The 21,991-nt window shown below is 49.1% G+C and overlaps 1 long non-coding RNA gene across 1 annotated transcript in view; it reads left to right on the top strand.

Moving 5' to 3' along the window:
* Nucleotides 1-21,991, top strand: part of LOC123572965 (uncharacterized) — a 112,808-nt gene that overhangs the window by 48,516 nt on the left and 42,301 nt on the right. Inside the window, exon 2 of the long non-coding RNA XR_006697605.2 lies at nucleotides 5,757-5,849. This is a non-coding gene — a long non-coding RNA (uncharacterized lncRNA). The remainder of the gene's footprint in view (nucleotides 1-5,756; nucleotides 5,850-21,991) is intronic.

The raw sequence follows: 21,991 nt of genomic DNA, 5'->3' as shown, positions 1-21,991 counted from the left end.
ATATCTTATATGCATTCTCTGAAAGGCCGAGCAGAGAGCTATGTGCTTAAATAAGCACTGAATGTGTGTTTGATTTGAATGGATTATGGAGCATTTTTTTTCCTTCCTGAGATAATGTAACTTTTTTTTCTGAGATGGAGTCTCGCTCTGTCACCCAGACTGGAGTGTAGTGGTGCGAACTCAGCTCACTACAAGCTCCATCTCCCAGGTTCACACCATTGTCCTGCCTCAACCTCCTGAGTAGCTGGGACTACAGGCACCCACCAGCACGCCCGGCTAATTTTTTTGTATTTTTAGTAGAGATGGGGTTTCACTGAGTTAGCCAGGATGGTCTCGATCCTGACCTCGTGATCCGCCCACCTTGGCCTCCCAAAGTGCTGGGATTACAGGCATGAGCCACTGTGCCTGGCCAATATAGTTAATTTTTATGATTTGAAAAGATAGTCCCAAAATCAGATTTGACTAAGTTATGATGAAAAGAAAGGTAAAAATCAAGTGGTGAGCCAATGTCCTGGCCTCACCTCTTGGGTTCAGTGAAGTTAGATCATTTCACAATTACACTGTGTCACGTCTGAAAAGTAATGAGGGCTTAATGAGCCCACACAGTTCTTGCCTTTTTTTTTTTTTTTTTTTTTTTTTTTTGTAGTGAGTGAAATGTAAACTTGGTTAAGACCTGTATGTCAGCAAATAAGAATTAACTAGCCTTGACTCTGTTGCAGCTGAATGACCATGATTGAAAATGCAATTACTCTTTCCCAGTGGTTTTTTTTTTCTTTTTTCTTTTTTTTCATTCTGAAGCCAAGTATGAGTTGGAGGAAAGGTGTGATAAGATTTTCCTATATTCTCAGGGGGTTCTCACTGACAGGCAGTTCAAGGAAAATGCAACAAAAACGCCTGCCATACCAGGAAAAGGCAAACAGCCAGAGGTATGGTAGAGAAGATATGCCTTTTAACACTCTGAATTGTATTACATGGTTACTTAAATCTGTATCATAACTTGTAACTTCTGTTTTTTTTTTCTCTCTCTTTAGAAGGAAATTTCCTCAGAAGCACTTCAGATTACTTTAAATTACTTATCAGGCCAAACTGGGTAAAACTGTCTTTCTTAAGAGCCATTCACGTTTAAAATGTGGACATGGAGCTCCAACCCCATGCCAACTGAATGTTTTAATAGCAGTTTTCTGATATTTTTCCAGTACTTTATAAGTGAAAGGGGATCCTTGTATTTATTTTGTGATTATTGTTTGCCCAAATAAAATTTGCCTCTTGCAAAGCACCAGTAGAGAAAATAAATCATTGAACATTGATTGCAGGTCATGAACTGCAGAGCCTATTGGGCAAAATACAGGGGATCAAAAGAATGTGAGCCTGGTCTTGGTAAAAAATGGCATTTACCTTCTAGTCATGAAGGCAGGATTGGATTTGAGGCCCATCTCCTTCAGCCACACATTCTTCTTTCAGACATCTCAGCAGTCTTGATAATATTCAGCTTTTGTTTATACTCGGTAGAGCCTAGATTTGATTTCCAGGGTTTGTCTTCCTTCCGTGACCTGAGAGAAAATCACTCTCAAGGCTGCCAGTTGTGGTCTGTAGGTTGTGCACCTGACTGGGACTGTGTAAGGTTACATAGTACCCAGCCTGCACATCGACACCTGTTGGCCCTGACCACTGTGTCTAGATTATTTCTGCCAATCGCCAATCTTACCTATTCTGTGTTGATGTCATAGATTTAATCCTCAGAGTTCTAAAGGAGGATTGCCTTACTTTTATCCCCATGTACTAACCATAAAAGATACAAAGTAAATGCCAGACATGGTGGCTCACACCTGTAATCCCAGCACTTTGGGAGGCTGAGGCAGGTGGATCACGAGGTCAGGAGTTTGGCACCATTTACTGAACATTCACTAAGTGCAAGAAGATACTAGACCTTGCCTTTAGAACTGCACTGTCCAATTCAGCGACCACTAGACACACATAGCCATTGTGCACTGGAAATGTGGCAAGTCCCAGTTGAGACATGCTATAGATATAAAACTCACTTTGAATTGTGAAGACCTCATACAAAAAAGTAACTATTTCATTATTAATGTTTCATATATATCAAAATGATGTTTTAGATACATTAGATTATATACAATATATTAAGATAAGTCTTATATATGTATATATATATAATAATGTATTAAGATAATACACAATATACAATTAAGATTATATACAATATACTAAGATACATCTTATCTATTTCTTATTATTTTTTAAAGTCTGGCTACTAGAAAATTGAAAGTTATGTGTGTGACTTGCATTTGTGGGTCATATTATCTTTTTACTAGACAGTGTTTCTTTATAATTAATAGAAAGATAATGACATGTAAGCACATCACTGTAAGTCTGCGGGACAAGTGGTTTAAGCGGGGTACCTATGAAGTATGGAGAAGGGTGCAGCTAATGAGCTGGTGTGCTCAGGAAAAAAGGCCGAAGAGCCTAGAAGCAGTAGTAGGAAACAATAGAAATACTATTTTCATAGTTGCTCTTGATTTAGTTAAAATGGTGTATTACTAATTTAGAATGGTTATTATTGATTTGTCTTGTTATCTGAATGACAACAGTATTTTTCTTATAAAAACGACTCAAACATCATGCATGCATTATCTCAGGGTACCACCAGATGGTGCTGTGTTCTAGGATTGAAAAAGGCTGGCAAGAAAAAGTGGCACTCGACTTTCAGTGGTTCCTAAGCTTTTCAAAAGGGCACTCGGAACATTTTTGAGCTTGCAGACCCAATATATGTATGTCTATTTAAAAAAATAAATTATATACCTAATATTGCACTAATACATTGTGGCAATTATAAGATACACCTATAGAAAAATTGAAATATAAAAGGCTATGATAGACTGAAATTCTAATATTTCTTTCCTACACTACAATGAACCTCTTTTGGGGATTGCATATCCCTGAGGTGTGTGCATCTGCCCTTTGAGAACGCTGGTTTATTTAACAATTGTTGTATAATTTTATTTTATTTTTCATCTTTATAAAGATAAAAGTAACAACAAAAAATATAAAACAAAACCTTTTTTTACTACGCATGGGTATTAAAATATGGATCACAGTTACCTGTCAAACCATTTCAAACACTGAAATTAGAAAAAGTTAAGACTTTTTCCTGGGGGATCTTTGTATTTTTCAGTTTTAAACTAGATTTAGTGTAATGTATCAGAATCATAAATGGAATAAAATAGCAGACCAAGTCTAAATTTTTTTCTGTTATAAATTTTGTTGTTCAAAAATCAAAAATGTTAACTTTAAAGAGCATTAACAACCAAAGCAAAAGAATGGGTATAAATGCCAATGGTGCCCATATCAAATAAATATGTAGAATTGAATTTTTGACTGCTAATTTTCCTTTTGTGTTATTAATGTATTTATTTATTTATTTGGAATTAAATTTTTTAAAACCCTAAAAATCTCAAAACAAAGAGGAAAACTTTATTAGACTGACTTTATTAGAGGAATACAATTGCAGTTTTCCCTGATTTTACAGAACTATCTCTGTATAAAGTTTTTTTTGTTTGCTTTTGTTTTTGGTTTTTTATTTGCATAAATTTTAAGAAGTACAATTGCAGTTTTATTACATGGATATATTGCATTGTGGTGAAATTTGGGCTTTTAGCACGCATATCACCTGAATAACATGCATTGTATCTATTAAGTAATTTCTCATTCTGTACCCCCTCCCACCATCCTACTGTTTGAGTCTTTAATGTCTATTACTCTGCACTATGTTCCTGTGTACACATTATTTAGCTTCCACTTATAAGTGAGAACATGCTCTATTTGACTTTCTGTTTCTGAGTTGTTTTACTTTAGATAATGGCCTCCAGTTTCTCCATGTTGTTGCAAAAGACATGATTTCATTCTTTTTTATGGCTGCCTAGTCTTCCATGCTGTATATATACCATGTTTTCTTTATCCATTCATCTGTTGATGGATACTTAGGTTGATTCCATAACTTTGCTATTGTGAATAGTGCTGTGATTAAACTATGAGTGCAGGTGTCTTTTTGACTGATTTCTTTATTTTGGGTAGATACCAGTAAATCCCAGTAGTCAGATTGCCGGGTTGAGTGGTAGTTCTATGTTTAGCTCTTTGAGAAATCTCCAAACTGTTCTCCATAGAGGTTATACTAATTTACATTCTCATCAACAGTGTATAAACATTCTTTTTTATCCCTATCTTCACCAACATCCATTATTTTTTACTTTTTAATAATGGCTATTCTGACTGGTATAAGATAATACGTCATTGTGGTTTTAATTTGCATTTATCTGATGATTAGGGTTGTTAGGCATTTTTTCATATGCTTTTAACTTTTGGATTTCAGAGAACAGGTGATCCTTGTTACTTTGGTGATTTTCACTGGCCAGATGATTCCCCCGGGTCAGGCCATCCCATGGTCAGGTGAGTTCATGATCAGGAGATCCCTGCTTGTCCAGTCAGCTGTGGTGGAGGCCGAGTCTGGATGACAGAGTATAAACATGAAACCCAAATTTCAGAGAATAAGGATTATGGGTTAGGTAGAGACTCCAGCAGGCATCATCTAGAGCAGGGGTACCCAGCCCCTGGGCCTCGGACTGGTACTGGCCTGTGGCCTGTTAGGAACCAGGTTGTGCATCAGGAGGTGAGCGGCAGGAGACTAAGCATTACCACCTGTGCTCTGCCTTCTGTCACAGCTGCGGCATTAGATTCTCACAGGAGCCCAAACCCTATTGTGAATTGTGCATGCGAGGGATCTAGTTTGCCTGCTCCTTATGAGAATCTAATGTCCTAATGCCTGATGGTCTGAGGTGGAACAGTTTATTCCTGAAACCAACCCCCAACTGCCACCCCTGGTCAATGGAAAAATGATCTTCCACGAAACTGGTTCCTGGTGGCAAAAAGGTTGGGGACCACTGATCTACAGTAATTCCTGGCAATTATATCACCTGCATGATATTTTAAATCTTTTTTGTAAGACATGTACAGTGTGGTATCGATAAGGATGCTGGATTGGGAGTTATTGACCTTGGTAATCATTATGATACTCACGTGACCACTTTACTCATCAGTCTGAATTCATCTGGATACAAGCATAACACTAAGTCTCCCCATTAAAATCGACAAATCAATCAATTCATCCATAAAAATATGAACATTAAGGAAAGCCAGATAAACAAAATTGGTTACATGAGTATCATAATGATTACCAAGGTAATGAGTAGACATGGTTTATCAAAGTGAGGGGCAGAATGTAGGGAAGAAAGCAAGCTGAGGACTCACTGAGACCAATAAAGGATCTACTTTTTTGTCAACCACAAATCAGGGTAAATACGAGTGTTAGGCAATTAGGTTGATATTGTCCATGTCCTTGTATTAATCAGTTGTGTATTAATAAAGGAACAATTTTGAAAACCTCTTGCAGTTGACCTCTGAATTGCGTTTTCTGTTCGCTTTGGTCCTTGGCAGTAGCTGAGGAGTGGAATTTACGGCCTTGTTTAGCAGCACTTTACAGAGCAAATCATGCCCAGGGGATTCTGTCATCCTAATTTTATTCATTGAATCAGGAGGAAGTCAGTATCTCCATAGCTTTGGAGGTTGGATTCTGTCAGAATGAGGTGAATGGAAGACCATGTGGATCATTTCTATTTATTTAAAATTCAAGGCCAGACATAATAAAATAAGAGGAACTTGATAAGTTAATTTTTGTCTCCTAGGAAAGCACTGTCTTAGAACCCAGCCCACCTGATTTTGCCGATGAGTCAACTTCGAAGCGTGCCTCATTCCGGAAAGTGAATCACGTAATCACAGTAAGTTACACACATAACAGGCATAGATGGCTCCTTGCTGTTATGTTTAAGCCAGTGGTGTACCACCTTTTCTGTCTGTAATTCTTCACATTTGTCAGATTAGGTCAATATAAAGGGCTGCACTTTTTTGACAAGGATGTGGTTGCCATGTTAGCTTCTTATGCCCTTAACTGTCATTTTGAAGATCAAGTTTAATTTCCCAGACTTTGGATTGAAGAAAAACTCAATTCCCAGTTAGCTTTACGCGGCTACAACATTATGACACACTTCTATCGAGAAATATAAAGGTAATTCCTATGATTGACACTAGGATTTTCCTGGCTTTGTGTGTAGTTTACATGTGTGTTGTACAATGATATCCGTAATGCCACTAGACCGGGCTCCGTTAGTTCTGTTTTAGTTATCGTATTAGTCTGTTGTGCCTTATTATACTGGAATACCTGAGGTTGGGCAATTGAAAAAGAAAAGAGGGTTGTTTGGCTCACAGTTCCGCAAGCTGTATAAGCATAGCACCAGCAACTGCTTGGCTTCTGCAGAGGCTCCTGGAAGCTTCCAGTCATGGTGGAAGGTGAAGGGAAGGCAGGGATGTCACATGTTGGAAAAGGAAGCAAGAGAGAGGGGAGGGAGGCACCAGACTCTTTAAACAACCAGCTCTCACATGAACTAATAGATCAAGAACTCACTCAGTTCCACAGGGGATTCCTGAGGGCTCTACTCTCATGACCCAAACACTTCCTAACCAGCCCGCCTCCAACACTGGGGGTCACATTTCAATGAAATTTGGAGGGACTGACATCCAAACTATATCAGTTGTAATTGATTACATTAATGAATTTTCACTATTTTACTGGTGGCTCTTAGGATAAAACTTCAAGGATTTTAATATTAACCTATGACACATGTCAGCTTGCGACAGAACCAAGCCTTTAGTATCACCCAAACTACCAGGCAACATGTGACTTTTTTTACATGGCAGAATATACTTCATTGTATACAAAGACCAGCTCTGTCCAGGAGACCTTAACCGAGTGGCACTAGAGGAATTAAAGACACACACACAGAAATATGGAGGTGTGAACTGGGAAATCAGGGGTCTCAAAGCCTTCAGAGCTGAGCACTGAACAGAGATTTATCAAGGTATTTAGTAACAGCAAGTCAGTCATTAGCTTTGTTTCTATAGATGTTAGATTAACTAAAAGTATCCCTTATGGGAAACGAAGGGATGGGTGGAAATAAAGGGATGGGTTGGGCTAGTTATGTGTAGCAGAAGCATGTCCTTAAGGCACAGATCGCTCATGCTATTGTTTGTGGTTTAAGAATGCCTTTAAGCAGTTTCCGCCCTGGATGGGCCAGGTGTTCCTTCCCCTCATTCTGGTAAACCCACAACCTTTCAGCGTGGGCATTATGGCCATCATGAGCATGTCACAGTGCTGCAGAGATTTTGTTTATGGCCAGTTTTGGGGCCAGTTTATGGCCAAATTTTAGGGGGCCTGTTCTCAACAACTGTATTTCCATGTTCCGCAAAGTTTTTTGGGCATAGGGCACTGATATTAATGAAAATTTATATTTATGTATCATGTAAATATTTAAATTGTTTAAGTGCATTTTGGCATTATGCACTTCATAAATATATGTTGTAATTGTTAAAAATATTAGGTAAAAAATAAATATAAATTGCAGTTATGATCATTTCTTTTTGCCTACCCTGGGGGTATGTGCTTTCTATTTGGACTTTTCTGCCAAGGTCACAAAATCATGATTACATCCACCTTTCATATAACTAGGGAAATAAAAACAAACCAACATTACCATTCTGGAAAGAACTTTTCTGAGTCTTTTTGTCCAACTACTTGTTTTTTAGGCACAATTAGGAGATTGTTTCTAAGACAATATTAATTAATTCTATGTGGTTTTCAAAGTTTTAAATTTTAAAGAACTCACTCAATCATGTGACAGAGCATAATTATCTCAAATAACAGGAAAAGCATGTAAGTGATGACATGACTGTGATTCATTTCCTCTGTGTGGTCACTGTTTGACTTTTTGGGATCAAATGTTCACTTGAGAGCCAGGGGTGCCTGGGACCTGGGAAAAAATGCATCCCTGCCCAGGATCCTCATTCTGTGAGTCACACACACAAAACCAAAGGTTGGTGAGTGACAACTAAGACCAAGGTTGGAACCTGCTCATAGGAGAAGCTTCATTTGGTCCTTCTCCAGCAGCACCTATATAGCCACTTCTAATCCACAATTCGAGGGATGGAAGGGCATATTCAGTTTTTCTTCCTTGGTAATTTGAAACCAACTTGATAACAGCTTGTTCAAATGAGGAATGGATAGAACATCTGTTTAAATCAACCCTCAGAGTGAGAGACGGAACTTTTGTGTGCCTAATATTCCCATTGGCTAACCCAGTGCTTAAGCCTCCATATCATGGCTTCTGAGAGCTTTCACCCAAATGCCCAGTGTGAAGGCATGGTCCTGTCAGGAGTGGTTTTTCTGCTTGGAGATGGCTTTTGCTTCACATCTTTCTATTCTCCAAGGCTGTTTACTTCGCCACCTATCCAGAAAGAATTTTTTTTTTTTTTTTTAACGATTCCATAATTTTTTAGTACTGGAAAAATTTTCAGTGTTTTCACATACATTATTTCATTTTATGTTCATAATCCTTCAGGGTAAATAGGGTAGGTTGTTGGTGTCCGTATATTATGGATAATGAATCAGAGATTCAGAGAGGGTAAATCTGATTTCTACTGCAAACAAAAGGCAGAAAAATTATAGCAGAGGAAGCATATTTCATTCTAGTTTTCAGCATATCTAGATTAATTCTGGTTTATTTTTAATTTCAGCTGAATATGTTACACTTCCTCAACTGCTGTCCTGGGGTTCATTGAGGTGGAGCCACCTAGACATCATATACATGCCTTGGCTGCATTTACATCTCACCCCTCCTGCTTCCCCAAGTATAATCACCCCAGTGCTATTAAACAGATTATAAGAAAATGAAGTGTTCAGTGCTAACTCCAAAATTCCAGGCGCTATGATACTGCTGCACACATCCAAAGGGACTTCCTACTTTAAGAAGCTCCCTTTTAAATGAAACTCTTGACTTCTTAGTGTTGCCTCAGAAATGTGCTTTTCATTACAGAGAATATTACAGAGAGAGTTCTGCTGCCTCATGGAGGAGCCACAGGAACTGTGCACAATCTTTCTTACCACAGAGTCACAAGGAGAAAATTGGCAGCTTAGGAGACCAACCAGCTAAATGAGATATGTCAGCCGACAAACAGCTTAAATACTCTTGGATCATTTTTCCTCTACTTTATCGAGTAGTTTTAGTTTGAGGGAAGTGAACAATCTTCTGGGTGGCTTCCTTACTCAAGATTTCTCTGTCTCTGTCTTCTTAGGCGTTTGTTTCTTTATGCCTGGATCTGCCACTTCACATTTCGCCTTTTTTTCCATATCTACCTCTGACTCTATCTTCGTCTTTTTGTCTCTCCCTTTATTTTCTTTATTTTTGGTTTCTCTTTTTCATTTTCTCTTATATTGTCAGTCACCTTAATTTCTATAAACACATAATTATCACTAACAAAGAGCTTTATAAATGATGATGAAAATTTGAAACAAATTTCTTAAAGAATCTTTGAATCATTGTGTGTGTGTGTGTGTGTGTGAGAGAGAGAGAGAGAGCGAGAGAGAGAGAGAGGAGAGAGAGAGAGAGAAAGAGAAAAGTATTTATTGTTGACCTGTGATTTCCTCAATCCCAACCCTAAATGTGAGTTGTAGAACTTGGATTTGAACCTGCAGCCAGTTAGGGACCAGAGCATCTGCTCTGTAGCACCACATCACACTGCCTTCCTCCTGGTCTCCAAACGTATAACTGAAATATTATTGTATCTTGCTCTTAGTACCTCTCCTGTATAAATGCACTCTTGCATTTCTTTTCAAATAACTATAATTCTAGATACATTTGCATAAATAGGATTAGAATCTTGCAAAAGTATATTCTTTCCAGAGAGTGTCTGCACAGGAGAAGGAGGCCAGCAGATGTCAGTCTCACCTCAGTAGAAGAGCTGAGAATAGTTTCATTGTGGCTTTTCTTCATGGGAGTTTGCTTTTTTTGAATTAACTTTCAAATAACCACACTCAGGGGAGCGCGCACTCAGGTGAGCGTGCACTCAGGGGAGCGCACACTCAGACGAACGTGCACTAGGGGGAGCATGCACTCGGATGAGCGCACACTCAGAAGAGATCACACTCAGAGTAGCGCACACTCAGACGAGTGCACACTCAGAGGAGTTCACACTCCGGGGAGTGCACACTCAGGGGAACACACACTAAGATGAACGTGCACTCAGACAAGCGTGCACTCAGGGGAGCGTGCACTCAGACGAGCACACACTCAGAGGAGCTCACACAGATGAGTGCACACTCGGGAGCTCACACTCAGGTGAGCACACACTCAGAGGAGCACACACTCAGACGTGCACACACTCAGAGGAGCTCACACAGACGAGTGCACACTCAGAGGAGCTTATACTCAGAGGAGCGCACACTCATAGGAGCTCACATTCAGACGAGTGCACATTCAGGGGAGTGCACACTCAGAGGAGACCACACTCAGAGGAGCACACTCAGACGAGTGCACACTCAGAGGAGCTCACACTCAGGGGAGCATGCACTCAGGGGAGCACACACTCAGGGGAGCATGCACTCAGGGGAGCACACACTCAGGGGAGCATGCAATCAGGGCAGTGCACACTCGGAGTGCATGCTCAGATGAATGTGCACTCAGGGGAGCACGCACTTAGAGGAGCACAAACTCAGAGGAGTGCACACTCAGAGGAGTGCACACTCAGGGGAGCGCACACTCAGATGAGCGTGCACTTGGGAGGACGCACTTAGATGAGCGCACCCTCAGAGGAGCACACTCTTAGAGGAGCACACACTCAGACAAGTGCACACTCAGAAGAGCTCACACAGACGAGTGCACACTCAAAGGAGCTCACACTCAGAGGAGATCACACTCAGGGGAGCGTACACTCAGTGTAGTATGCACTAAAGAGAGTGCACACTCAGGGGAGTGCACACTCAGACAAGCGCACAGAGGAGTTCACACGGACGAGTGCACACCCAGAGGAGCTCACGCTCAGAGGAGTGCACACCCAGGGGAGCTCACACTCAGAGGGCACACTCAGACGAGTGTGCATTCAGGGGAGCGCACACTCAGGGGAGTGCGTGCTAAGGGGAGCACACACTCAGGGGAGTGCACACTCAGGGGAGCACACATTCAGATGAGCATGCACTCAGAGGAGCATGCGCTCAGAGGAGCACACGCTCAGGGGAGTGCACACTGAGGGGAGCGCACACTCAGACGAGCGTGCAGTGGAGCGCATACTCGGGAGCGCTCACTCAGGGGAGAGCTCACTCAGATGAGTGTGCACTCAGGGGAGCGCACAGAGGAGTGCCCAATCAGGGGAGCGCATGCTCACAGGAGCGCACACTCAGATGAGTGTGCACTCAGGAGAGCACATACTCAGGGCAGTGCACACTCAGGGGAGTGCACGCTCAGGAAAGCGCACACTCAGGGGAGTCCACACTCAGGGGAGTGCACACTCAGTGGAGTGCACACTCAGACAAACATGTGCTCAGGGGAGTGCACACTCAGGGGAATGCACACGCAAGGGAGCAGGCACTCAGGGGAGCGCACACTCAGGGGAGCGCACACTCAGAAGAGCGTGCACTGAGGGGAGTGCACACTCAGGGGAGCGTACACTCAGGGTAGGGCACACTCAGACCAGCGTGCACGCTCAGGGGAGTGCACACTCAGGTGAGAGTACATTTAGATAAGCATGCACTCAGGGGAGCATGCACTCAGAGGAGCGCACACTCGGGGGAGCGCACACTCAGGGGAGTGCTCACTCAGGGCACACTCAGGGGAGTGCACACTCAGATGAGCGTGTGCTCAGGGGAGAGCACGCTCAAGAGAGTGCACGCTCAGGGGAGTGCACACTCAGGAGAGCGCACGCACAAGGGAGCGTGCACTCGGGAGCGCACACTCGGGAGTGCACTCTCAGGGGAGTGCATACTCAGACGAGCTTGCCTCAGGGGAGTGCACACTCAGGGGAGCGCACACTCGGGAGCGCACACTCAGGGGAGTGCAAGCTCTGGGCACACTCACGGGAGCGCATACTCAGGAGAGTTCACGCTCAGGGGAGCTCACACTCAGGGGAGTGCACACTCAGAGGAGGGCACACTCGGGGGAGCGCACACTCAAGGGAGTGCACACTCAGGGGAGCGCACACTCGGGGGAGCGCACACTCAGGGGAGTGCTCACTCAGGGCACACTCAGGGGAGTGCACACTCAGGGGAGTGCACACTCAGATGAGCGTGTGCTCAGGGGAGAGCACGCTCAAGAGAGTGCACGCTCAGGGGAGTGCACACTCAGGAGAGCGCATGCACAAGGGAGCGCGCACTCGGGAGCACACACTCGGGAGTGCACTCTCAGGGGAGCGCATACTCAGACGAGCTTGCCTCAGGGGAGCGCACACTCAGGGGAGTGCACACTCAGGGGAGTGTACACACTAAGGTGAGTGCACATTCAGACGAGCGCACCCTCAGGGGAGTGCTCACTCAGGGGAGCGCACACTCAGGGGAGTGCACACTCAGGGGAGCGCGCACTCAGACCAGGGTGCACACTCAGGGGAGTGCACACTCAGGGGAGCGTACACTCAGGGGAGTGCACACTCAGAGGAGGGCACACTCGGGGGAGCGCACACTCGGGGGAGCGCACACTCAGGGGAGTGCACACTCCGGGGAGCGTGCACTCAGACCAGCGTGCAAACTCAGGGGAGTGCACACTCAGGGGAGTGTGCGCTCAAGGGGAGCCCGCACTCAGTGGAGTGCACAATCGGGAACGCACACTCAGGGGAGTGCACACTCAGACGAGTGTGTCTCAAGGGTGCGCACACTCAGGGGAGTGCACACTCAGGTGAGCGCACACTGAGGGGAGTGCACACTCAGACGAGCTTGCCTCAGGGGAGCGCACACTCGGGAGCACACACTCAGGGGATTGCAAGCTCTGGGCACACTCAGGGGAGCGCATACTCAGGAGAGTTCTCGCTCAGGGGAGTGCGCACTCAGACCAGCGTGCACACTCAGGGGAGCGCGCACTCAGACCAGGGTGCACGCTCAGGGGAGTGCACACTCAGGGGAGTGAACACTCAGGTGAGTGCACACTCAGAGGAGGGCACACTCGGGGGAGCGCACACTCAGGGGAGTGCACACTCAGGGGAGTGCGCACTCAGACGAGTGTGTCTCAAGGGTGCGCACACTCAGGGGAGTGCACACTCGGGAGTGCACACTCAGGGGAGTGCACACTCAGAGGAGGGCACACTCAGGGGAACGCACACTCAGGGGAGTGCACACTCGGGGGAGCGAGCACTCAGACAAGCGTGCACCCTCAGGGGAGCGCGCACTCCGGGGAGCGCGCACTCAGACCAGCGTGCAAACTCAGGGGAGTGCACACTCAGGGGAGTGTGCACTCAAGGGGTGCCCGCACTCAGTGGAGTGCACAATCGGGAGCGCATACTCAGGGGAGTGCACACTCCGGGGAGCGAGCACTCAGACAAGCATGCACACTCAGGGGAGTGCACACTCAGGGGAGTGCACACTGAGGGGAGCGCACACTCAGACGAGCTTGCCTCAGGGGAGCGCACACTCAGGGGAGCACACACTCAGGGGATTGCAAGCTCTGGGCACACTCAGGGGAGCGCATACTCAGGAGAGTTCACGCTCAGGGGAGTGCACACTCAGACCGGCGTACACACTCAGGTGAGTGCACATTCAGACAAGCGCACCCTCAGGGGAGCGCACACTCAGGGGAGTGCACACTCAGAGGAGCGCACAGTCAGGGGAGCGCACACTCAGACTAGGTGCACACACTCAGGGGAGTGCACACTAAGGGGAGTGTGCGCTCAAGGGGAGCCCGCACTCAGTGGAGTGCACAATCGGGAGCGCACACTCAGGGGAGCGCACACTCAGGGGAGTGCACACTCAGTAGAGTGCACATTCAGGGGAGCGTACACTCAGGGGGTGCACACCCCGGGGAGCGCACACTCAGACCAGTGTGCACGCCCAGGGGAGTGCACACTCAGGTGAGCGTACATTCAGATGAGCATGCACTCAAGGGAGCGCACGCTCAGGGGAGTGCACACTCTGGGCACACACAGGGGAGCGCACACACAGGAGAGTGCACGCTCAGGGGAGCGCACACTCAGACGAGTGTACACTCAGACGAGCGTGCACTCAGGGGAGCGCACAAACGGGAGCGCACACTCAGGGAGTGCACGCTCAGGGGAGTGCACACTCTAGGCACACTCAGGGGAGCGCACACTCAGGAGAGTTCACACTCAGGGGAGCGCACACTCATAGGGGCACGAACTGAAAAGAGCGCCCACTCAGGGGCACGTCACTCAGGGGAGCGTGCACTCAGGGAGAACACATTCAGAGGAGCACACACTCAGATGAGCGCACACTCAGAGGATTGACACTCACAGGGTACACTCAGATGAATGCACACTCAGAAGAGAACACTCTCAGATGAACGCATACTCAGATGAGCGCACAGAGGAGCTCACGGAGACGAGTGCACACTCAGGGGAGCTCACACTCAGAGGAGTGCACACTCAGAAGAGCTCACACTCAGACGAACACACACTCATAGGAGCTCACACTCAGAGGAGCGCACACTCATAGGAGCTCACACACAGACGAGTGCACACCCATGTGAGTGCACACTCAGAGGAGATCATACTCAGAGGACCACACACCCAGATGAGTGTACACTCAGAGGAGCGCAGTGTCAGACGAATTGTACACTCAGACAAATGCACACTCAGGGGAGCTCACACAAACGAGTGCACACTCAGAGGAGCTCACACTCAGGGGAGCACACACACATGGGTGTGTACACTCAGGGGAGAGAACACTCAGGGGAGCACACTCTAGGGGAGGGCACACTCAGACGAGCTCACACTCAGGAGAGCACACACTCAGGGGAGCGCATATACAGACAAGCGTAGACTCAGGGGAGCTCACACAAAGAGAAGCACACAATCAGAGGAGCCAACACTCAGACAAGCGCAAACTCAGAGGGGCGCAAACGCAGGGGATTGCACACTCAGTGGAGCACATACTCAAGGGAGTGCGCACTCAGGGGAGTGCACACTCAGGGGAGCACAACCCAGACGAACACACACTCAGAGGAGCTTACACTCGGCAGAGCGCACACTCATAGGAGGTCACACTCAGACGAGTGCACATCCAGGGGTGTGCACACTCAGAGGAGATCATACTCAGAGGAGCACACACTCAGACGAGCGTACACTCAGAGGAGCACACTCTCAGAAGAGTGCACACTCAGAGGAGTTCACACAGACGAGTGCACACTCAGAGGAGCTCACACTCAGGGGAGCGCGCACTCAGGGGAGTGCACATTCAGGGGAGCGCACACTCAGGGCAGTGCACACTCAGGGGAGCGCACAGAGGAGCTCACACAGACGAGTGCACACCCAGAGGAACTCACATTCAGAGGAGCGCACACTCATAGGAGCTGACACTCAGACGAGCGCACATTCAGGGGAGCACACACTCAGGGGAGTGCACACTCAGGGGAGCGCAACTCAGACGAGCAGACATTCAGCAGAGCACACACTCAAATGAGTGCACACTCAGAGGAGATGACACTCACAGTGCATGCTCAGATGAGTGCACACTCAGAAGAGCACACTCAGACGAGCGCACAGAGAAGCTCACCCAGACAAGTGCACACTCACAGGAGCTCACACTCAGAGGAGCGCACACTCAGAGGAGCTCAACTCACAGGAACACACACTCAGAGGAGCTCACACTCAGAGGAACACACACTCAGAGGATCTCACACCCAGAAGAGTGCACACTCAGAGGAGCTCACACACAGACGAGCACACATCCAGGAGAGTGCACACTCAGAGGAGATCATACTCAGAGGAGCACACACCCAGACGATCGTACACTCAGAGGAGCACACTCTCAGATGAGGGCACACTCAGGGGAGCGTGCACTAGGGGTGCGCACACTCAGAAGTGCGCACACTGAGAAAACCGCACACTCAGTGGAGTGTGCACTCAGGGGAGCATGCACTCAGGGGAGCACTCACTCAAAGGAGTGTGCACTCAGGGGTGCATGCACTCAGATGAGCGCACACTCGCAGGGGATCATACTCACAGGACCGCATCCTCAGATGAGCGCACACACAGAGGAGCTGAAACTCAGAGGAGCGCACACTCATAGGAGCTCACTATCAGATGAGCACACATCCAGGGGAGCGCACACTCAGAGGAGATCATACCCAGAGGAACACACACTCAGACGAGCGTACACTCAGAGTAGCTCACTCTCAGACGGGTGCACACTCAGACGAGCGCACACTCAGAGGAGCTCACATAGACGAGTGCACACTCAGAGGATCTCACACTCAGGGGAGCACGCACTCAGGGGAGTGCACATTCAGGGTGCACGCACTCAGGAGAGTGCACACAGGGGAGCGCATGGAGGAACTGACACAGACGAGTGCACACCCAGAGGAACTCACATTCAGAGTGTTGCACACTCAGGGGAGCGCACACTCAGGAGAGTGCACAGAGGAGCTCACAGAGAGTAGTGCACACCCACAAGGAACTCACACTCAGAGGAGCCCACACTCATAGGAGCTCACACTCCTACAAGTGTGCATTCAGGGGAGAGGATAGTCAGGGGAGTGCACACTCAGGGGAGCGCACACTCAGACGAGCTCACACTCGGGAGCACGTACTCAGAGGAGTGCGCACCCAGGGGAAAGCATGCTCAGGGGAGCACACACTCAGGTGAGCACACACTTAGATGAGCTCGCGCTCAGGGAAGCACACAGGAGAGCCCACACTCAGGGGAGTACACACTCAGGGGAGCACACACTCAGACAAGCATGGACTCAGGGAGTCTCACACACAGAGGAGCGCACACTCGGAGTAGCCCACACTCAGACGAGAGCACACTGAGACGGGCGTTCACTCAAAGCTGTGCACACTCAGGGGAGCACATACTCAGGGGAGTGCACACTCAAGGGAGTGCACACTCAGGGGAGCGCACACCCAGACGAGCTCGCACTCAGGGGAGCATGCACTCAGATGAGCACACACTCAGAAGAGATCGCACTCAGACGAGCGCACACTCAGAGAGCACATTTTCAGATGAGCACACACTCGGACAAGGGCACACTCAGAGGAGCTCACACAGACGAACACACACTCAGAGGAGCTCACACTCAGAGGAGCGCACACTCAGAGGATCGCAACTCAGACAAGCGCACACTTAGAGGGGCACGCACGCTGGGAGCGCACACTCAGGGGAGACAACATTCTGGGGAGCACACACTGAGGGGAGTGCACACTCAGGAGAGCGCACACCCCCGACGAGCATTCACTCAGGGGAGGACGCACTCAGATGACCACACACTCAGAAGAGATCACACTCAAATGAGTGCATAATCAGAGGAACTCACACTCTGGGGAGCACACACTCAGGGGAGCACGCACTCAGGGGAGTGCGCATTCAGGATAGCTTGCACTCAGGGGAGGGCACACTCAGGGACGCATACACTCAGGGGAGTGTGCACTAGGGGAGAACAGATTCAGAGGAGCACACACTCAGATGAGCGCACACTGAGAGGAGTTGACACAGCGCACAGTCAGATGACCACACACTCAGAAGAGCTCACTCTCAGATGAACGCACACGTAGATGAGCACACAAAGGAGCTCACGCAGACAGGTGCACACTCAGAGGAGCTCACACTCAGAGGAGTGCACACTCAGAAGAGCTCACACTCAGACGAACACACACTCAGAGGAGCTCACACTCAGAGGAGTGCACACTCTAGGAGCTGACACACAGACGAGCGCACACCCATGGGAGCGCACACTCAGAAGAGATCATACTCAGGGGAGCACACACACAGACGAGCACACACTCAGAGGAGCTCACACAGACGAGTGCACACTCAGAGGAGCTCACACTCAGGGGAGCGCGCACTCAGGGGAGTGCACATTCAGGGTGCAAGCACTCAGGGGAGTGCACACTCAGGGGAGTGCACACTCAGACGAGCTCACACTCGGGAGCACGTACTCAGAGGAGTGCACCCTCAGGGGAGAGTATGCTCAGGGGAGCGCACACTCAGGTGAACGCACACTTAGATCAGCTAACACTCAGGGAAGCATACACTCAGGAGAGCCCACACTCAGGGGAGTACACACTCAGGGGAGCACACACTCAGACAAGCATGGACTCAGGGGATCTCACACACAGAGGAGCGCACACTCAGAGGAGCCCACACTCAGAGGCGCGTGCACTGAAAGAAGCGCACACTTAGGGTAGCGCACACTCAGGGGAGTGCACAGAGGAGCTCACACAGACGAGTGCACACTCAGAGGAACTCACATTCAGAGGAGCGCACACTCAGAGGAGCTCACACTCAGACGAGCACACATTCAGGGGAGCGCACACTCATCGGAGTGCACACTCAGGGGAGTGCACACTCAGACGAGCATGCACTCAGTGTAGCATGCGCTCATGCTCAGAGGAGATGACACTGACAGTACCAACTCAGATGAGCACACACTCAGAAGAGCACACTCTCAGACGAGTGCACACTCAGAGGAGTGCACACTCAGAGGGGCACGCACTGAAAGGAGCACACACTCAGGGGCGCGTTCACTCAGGGGAGCGTGCACTCGGGGAGAACACATTCAGAGGAGCACTCACTCAGATGAGCGCACACTCAGAGGAGTTGACACTCACAGTGTACACTCACATGAACGCACACTCTGAAGAGAACAGTCTCAGACGAACGCACACTCAGATGAGTGCACAGAGGAGCTCACTCAGAAGAGTGCACACTCAGAGGAGCTCACACTCAGAGGCGGGCACACTCAGAGGAGCTTACACACAGACGAGCACACATCCAGGGGAGTGCACACTCAGAGGAGATCATACTCAGAGGAGCACACACCCAGACTATAGTACACTCAGAGGAGCACACTCTCAGATGAGGGCTCACTCAGGGGAGCATGCACTCAGGGGAGCGCTCACTCAAACTAGCGTGCACTCAGTGGTGCATGCACTCAGATGAGGGCACACTCGCAGGGGATCACACTCACAGGAACGCACATTCAGATGTGCGCACACTCAGAGGAGCTGACACTCAGAGGAGTGCACACTCATAAGAGCTCACAATCAGACGTGCGCACATCCAGGGGAGTGCACACTCAGAGAAGCTGACACTCAGAGGAGTGCACACTCATAAGAGCTCACAATCAGACGTGCACACATCCAGGGGAGTGCACACTCAGAGGAGCTGACACTCGGGGGAGCGCACACTCAGGGGAGCGCACACTAACGGGAGTGCACACGGGAGCTCACACAGATGAGTGCACACTCAGAGGAACTCACATTCAGAGGAGCGCACACTCATAGGAGCTCACACTCAGAGGAGCGCACATTCAGGGGAGCTCACACTCATGGGAGTGCACACTCAGGGGAGCGCACATGCAGACGAGCATGCACTCTGTGGAGCACGCACTCAGATGAGCGCACGCTCAGAGGAGATGACACTCACAGCACAAACTCAGATGAGCGCACACTCAGAAGAGCACACTCTCAGACGAGTGCACACTCAGAGGAGTGCACAGACTAGCTCACCCAGACGAGTGCACACTCAGAGGAGCTGAAGCTCAGAGGAGTGCACACTCAGAGCAGCTCACACTCAGACAAACACACACTCAGAGGAGCTCACGCTCAGAGGAGCGCACACTCATAGGAGCTCACACTCAGACGAGCGCACATCCAGGGGTGTGCACACTCAGAGGAGATCATACTCAGAGGAGCACACACTCCGACGAGCGTACATTCAGAGGAGCACACTCTCAGATGAGTGCACACTCAGACAAGCGCACATTCAGAGGAGTTCACACAGACGAGTGCACACTCAGAGGAGCTCGCACAGACGAACACACACTCAGAGGAGCTGACACTCAGAGGAGCGCACACTCAGAGGATCGCAACTCAGACAAGTGCACACTCAGAGGGGCATGCACGCTGGGAGCTCACACTCAGTGGAGCACACACTCAGTGGAGCGCACACTGAGGGGAGTGCACACTCAGGAGAGCGCACACCCAGACGAGCATGCACTCAGGGGAGCACGCACTCAGATAACTACACACTCAGATAAGATCACACTCAGATGAGTGCATAATCAGAGGAACTCACACTCTGGGGAGCACACACTCAGGGGAGCACGCACACAGGGGAGCGCGCACTCAGGATAGCTTGCACTCAGGGGAGGGCACACTCAGATGAGTGCACACTCAGAGGAGTTGACACTCACAGCGCACACTCAGATGAACGCACACTCAGAAGAGAACACTCTCAGATGAACGCACACTCAGATGGGCGCAGAGAGGAGCTCACGCAGACGAGTGCACACTCAGGGGAGCTCACACTCAGAGGAGTGCACACTCAGAAGAGCTCACACTCAGACGAACACACACTCAGAGGAGCTCACACTCAGAGGAGCGCACACTCATGGGAGCTCAAACACAGATGAATGCACACCCATGGGAGCGCAAACTCAGAGGAGATCATACTCAGAGGAGCACACACTCCGACGAGTGTACACTCAGAGGAGCACACTCTCAGACGAGTGCACACTCAGACAAGCGCACACTCAGAGGAGTTCACACAGACGAGTGCACAGTCAGAGGAGCTCACACTCAGGGGAGCGTGCACTCAGGGGAGCGCACATTCAGGGGAGCACACACTCAGGGCAGTGCACACTCAGGGGAGCGCACAGAGGAGCTCACACCGACGAGTGCACACCCAGAGGAACTCACATTCAGAGGAGCGCACACTCATAGGAGCTGACACTCAGACGAGCGCACATTCAGGGGAGCACACACTCAGGGGAGTGCACTCTCAGGGGAGTGCATCTCAGACCAGCAGGCACTCAGCAGAACACGCACTCAGATGAGCGCACACTCAGAGGAGATGACACTCACAGCTCACGCTCAGATGAGTGCACACTCAGAAGAGCACTCTCAGACGAGCACACAGAGGAGCTCACCCAGACGAGTGCACACTCAGAGGAGCTCACACTCACAGGAACACACACTCAGAGGAGCTCACACTCAGAGGAACACTCACTCAGAGGATTTCACACTCAGAGGAGTGCACACTCAGAGGAGCTCACACACAGACGAGCGCACATCCAGGGGCGTGCACACTCAGAGGAGATCATACTCAGAGGAGCACACAACCAGACGAACGTACACTCAGAGGAGCACACTATCAGATGAGGGCACACTCAGGGGGGCATGCACTCAGGGGATTGCACACTCAGAGGTGCACACACTGAGGAAACCTCACACTTAGGGGAGCGTGCACTCAGGGGAGCATGCACTCAGGGGAGCGCTCACTCAAACGAGCGTGCGCTCAGGGGTGCATGCACTCAGATGAGCGCACATTCACAGGGGATCTCACTCACAGGTCCACACACTCAGATGAGCGCACACTCAGAAGATCTGACACTCAGAGGAGTGCACACTCATAGGAGCTCACAATCAGACGAGCACACATCCAGGGAAGCGCACACTCAGAGGAGATCATACCCAGAGGAGCACAACCTCAGATGAGGGTCCACTCAGAGGAGCGCACTCTCAGACAAGTGCACACTCAGCGGAGCGCACACTCAGAGGAGCTCACACTCAGGGGAGTGCACACTCAGGGGAGCGCACACTTAGGGGGGTGCACATTCAGGGGAGCGCACACTGAGGAGTGAGCACACACAGCGTAGCGCACAGAAGAAGTGACACAGACGGGTGCACACCCAGAGGAACTCACATTCAGAGGGGTGCACACTCAGGGGAGCGCACAAGCAGGGGAGCACACAGAGGAGCTCACACAGAGTAGTGCACACTCAGAAGGATCTCACACTCAGAGGAGCCCACACTCATAGGAGCTCACACTCAGACGAGTGTGCATTCAGGGGAGAGCATACTCAGGGGAGTGCACCCT

This window comes from Macaca fascicularis, chromosome 4 (genome assembly GCF_037993035.2).
Source record: "Macaca fascicularis isolate 582-1 chromosome 4, T2T-MFA8v1.1".
Lineage (NCBI taxonomy): Eukaryota > Metazoa > Chordata > Mammalia > Primates > Cercopithecidae > Macaca > Macaca fascicularis.
Note: the sequence above shows the minus strand (reverse complement) of the source record. Positions and strands in the feature narration are given on the sequence as shown.